The 4,236-nt window shown below is 36.5% G+C and overlaps 1 non-coding gene across 1 annotated transcript; it reads left to right on the top strand.

The window, feature by feature from the left end:
* Nucleotides 1–474: 474 nt before the first annotated feature.
* LOC145135347 (small nucleolar RNA R71) lies at nt 475–581 on the top strand. Its single transcript, XR_013719808.1, has one exon. It is a non-coding gene; the product is annotated as a small nucleolar RNA R71 (small nucleolar RNA).
* The last annotated feature ends 3,655 nt before the right edge of the window (nt 582–4,236 follow it).

Genomic DNA, 4,236 nt, shown 5'->3' on the forward strand with positions numbered 1-4,236 from the left:
CCGGCCAGTTTGCCTAAATTTCTCTTCTTTTTGCTTCTTGTATTCTTCGTAAGGCAGCCACTCTTTCTTTGGTTTTCTCCAATCTTCATCATACTTGTCCCCACTTGAGTAGCATACTTGAGCTTTCTTGTTCCCATATTCATCCATATTGCAATCCTTTGTCAAGTGTGGGCCACTACATCTCTCGCAACCAACTCGAATTGCATGAATTGATTGGTCCATTTGAGTCAATCTCGTATCCATAGTGCTAAGCATTGCCATCACATCATCCATCTCTTCAGTTTGTGTACCTCCACTGCCTTTCATTCCATCGCGTCCTGGGTTGTGATACTCACGAGAGTGCTTTGAAATTCTTCAACCAGCTCCTTGGCCTGAATTGGGTTCTTCTTTGTTAGTGGTCCTTGTGAATCAAGGAGTTGTCTAGTCATGACATTCACCCCATCATAAAATATCGACATTTCTTGCTGAAGATTCAGGTCATGTTGAGGACAATTCCTTAACAACCCCTTGTAGCGCTCCCAGGCCTCGTATAATGACTCCCCCGGATTTTGCTCAAAGTTGTCAATTGCCTTCTTGAGTTTAGAGATTTTGGAGGGTGGACAAAACTAATCTAGAAATCTCTCACGCAATTGGGCCCATGTGGTGATTGTACCAGGTGGGAGTGCCTTTAACCAGTCTTTTGCTGCTCCCTTGAAAGTGACTGGTAGCATCCTTAGCAAAGCTGTCTCCCTTGGGATATTGGGAGTATTAAAATAATCCGCAATATCGTTCACCTCGTCTAAGTGTTTGAAAGCATCCTCGTGATCCTTCCCGTAAAATGGGATATCCTTAAGTGCAGTAAGGATATGTCCCTTCAACTCGAATGTGGCATTGGCAGGAATCGTAGGATGTACTAAACCCGGCCCCACATCATCTCGAATGCGCTTCTTGTAGTCCCCCATGGCCATCTCATCAATGTTTGCCATCTCGTTCTGCAGCTCGTTCTCGGGTTCACTTGTTTGTAATTCAAATTCAGGCTCGGTATCGTACGCGAACTCGGCTTGGACGGGTATTTGATCTAAGTGTTCAAGCTTGCTCTTGTTCTTTGAAGATGAACTTGACTCCTCTGTTTTCTTCCCCGACTTCTTTGAGAACACTGATTTGAACTCTTGTAAAGGTGTCTTCTTTGGTGTTTGAACTTCTTTGACGCTCTTATCCTTCTTTTTGTGAAGTGTAGACTCGGGATCTTCAAGTGGTGGTACCAAATGTGTGTTAGAACCTCTGGTCATGAACTCCTGAAATAAGAAAAGAAAATAAAACGTAAAACTGAACTAAGAAAAAGGAAAAAAAAATTGTGAATCACAGGTGTCACGTCGTGGAAGGATACTCCACGTCGTGACTTCTGTAAAAAAAACTTAAAACTATGCTTATAAAAATAACTTTTTGTGGGTTTTACCCCACAAAAAAGGATCGATTAATCTAAAGAAAATAAATAAACAATAAATTAAGCCGTTCCCCGGCAACGGCGCCAAAAACTTGAGGTGCACGGAAGTACCCACTAATTTTAATATTTATAACCTAACAAACTTAGACTAACTATGCACTTGTAGGCAGTGTACCTAGTCAGATTACAGTATATCTTAGGTAAGTCGGGTGTCGATCACAGGGAACAGTGTTATTAATTAATCTAATTACTACTAAATTAATCTAATTATTAACAAGCTAAAACGGGGGTTTTTATCTGATTTTGCAAGATCAGACTAACTTAACTCAAATTCAATCAATAATTAGAAGACACTCTTATCTAGTTCGAATCCACTTCGTCCTTACGGCTATCTAATAATTATGGATTATTAAGTTGGTTATTATTATATTAGTAATTTAGGTCTAAATTTACCAATAGTTAATTAATTCATGTAAAACTATGTATGGTCACACACAATTAAACACATAACCAATTATGTTTATGAATATGCTATGTAAGATTTATCATGCAAACACAATTATGGTCATAATCTATGTTCTCTAGCACAGCAAGGTTAATTACTTCAATTACTAACTAAGATTTTGGTCGATCCTAGCTCTAGCAATTCAATGTTCACTAAATTACTAGGTTATCAAGTTCATGCAGTTAATGGTCACTAAGCTACACATAACATGAGTTTAAGCAATTTAAGCAACAACATGAGCATGCTAGGTAACAATAAATCAAACACAAGCAATTCACCAACTAAATAAATCCATGTAAAGTTATGCTATTCATAAGTTTGAAGCTTCATCTAGCTAGATAAGAGTAGCTAGATTCAGCTGCTCATAGTAGCAACTAACATATAAACACAACTCAAATAAGAAAACATGTCTATAAGCATCAAAAAAGTAAACGAATTATGAACTTTTACTCTTTTTGGTGTTGAAAACCCTTTTCCAAGACCTTGCTTCTGCTGTAAATCGCCTCCTGGAACCTCTTCCTTCAGCCAAAAGTCTCCCAAAACGTAATGGAGAGGGGTTTATATATTTTCTGGAAAATCACGTTCCACGTCATGGCAGGAAGCTCCACGACGTGACTTCAGGAATTATCCGTATTCACCAAGGATTCTTTCTTCGCGTACTTATCTTCTGAAAAGATCGATTCCACGTCGTGATTATCAAGTTCACTTCGCGGCCCCAGTATATTCCGTGAATTACTTCATCTTTTATGCTTCAAGCCTCCAATGTTCCATAAATTGTCACTTCTGGTCCCTTTCTTCTAAAATGCTTTATTTTGGCTGCAAATAACATTTTATCCTTATAAGTACCATAATTCTATGCAAATAACCAAAATATTAAATAAAATGTAGATCAATATTGCCTAGAACTATGTATAAATATGGCAATATCAAGGATTTAAACGACCTTCGGACAAACAACCGATACCTTAAGTCCACAACCAAACAAGGAACAAGAGGTAAGGTGAGCTATCAGTCCTAAGTCCTTTAAATCCTACTTATATAACTATATCTATATAGATACACATTTTACAGAATATAAGTTTAAAAGAGTTTAATAAAAGTATTTGACATGTAAAAGAGTTTAATAAAACAGTTTGAAGTAGTTGGTTTGAGAACACAGTTTGAAAAGTGTTGGGTCAAAATATGGTTTATACTTTGCTTTTCTAAGAAAATGTACTTTTCTTTAATTTTGTAGATGTGTACGGCCGTACACGTGTGTACGGCCGCACACCCTGTATACGGCCGTACACAGGGTGTGCGGCTGTACACACGTGTACGGCTGGAGGTCCATATAAATAGATGTAATGGGTAGAGGAGTGTACGACCAGAAGAGAGAGAGAAGAGAGCATATTGTAGAGAGAGAAACAAGAGAGAAGAAGAGTGTGTGTGAGAGAATCTAATGTGTATGGAGTATCACTCATATCTTTGAATACATCATAGATTCAAGTTATTCTTCTTCTCCTTCTCTTCTATTTGATATGACATCATCCAATTGATTGGGATTCCGCACCATCAATTTGTCACACCCCCAAACCAAGGATGGCGGAAATGTCCGGGGGTGGAGGACTTCATGTATAGTATCATAACAACAATTGTAATAGTAATTCAAGCAAACACAACCAACATATATATAATTGAAAAAGTTACATCATTGTATGAATTACATGTTTACGAATCAATTACAATATGTTGACAAAATATGAAATAGTAGACGCCTTAGCGTCCCATCCTCAAAAGCACTTGGTTACCTGTTTAATGATTTCCTGAGAATACAAGTTGTTTGAAAAAGTGTCAACACAAAGGTTGGTGAGTTCATAAGCTTTTGTTTGGTATTATTAAAAGCCTTTCGTTTGTAAAAGTAGTATTTGTTTTAGAAAAATCCAATATTTTCCTTAAAATGTATATGTAGTCTTAAATCCAAAGACCGAAATGTATAAGTAACTTTTCTTACTTATAATAAATAATGTAAGTTTAAATCGACATAAACTCATTTAATTTTAATGAAGTTCCCGTAAATTCCAATATTCATTAATACTTTATGTGAGTTTATTAAAGCCTTTTCTTGTAAAAGTAGGGTTCGTTGCAGAAAATCCAATATTTTCCTTAATGTGTAAATGTAGTCTTAAAACCCAAAGACCGAAATGTACAAGTAGTGTTCGTTCCTTATAGTAAAACAATGCAAGTTTAAATCGACATAAACTCGTTTGATTTTAGTGAAATCCCCGTAAATTCTATGTTTGTTAATACCACATGTGAGTTATTATAAATT

This window comes from Lactuca virosa, chromosome 8, assembly GCF_052849685.1.
Source record: "Lactuca virosa cultivar CGN04683 chromosome 8, Lactuca_virosa_CGN04683_v6, whole genome shotgun sequence".
In the NCBI taxonomy this organism is placed as follows: Eukaryota; Viridiplantae; Streptophyta; class Magnoliopsida; order Asterales; family Asteraceae; genus Lactuca; species Lactuca virosa.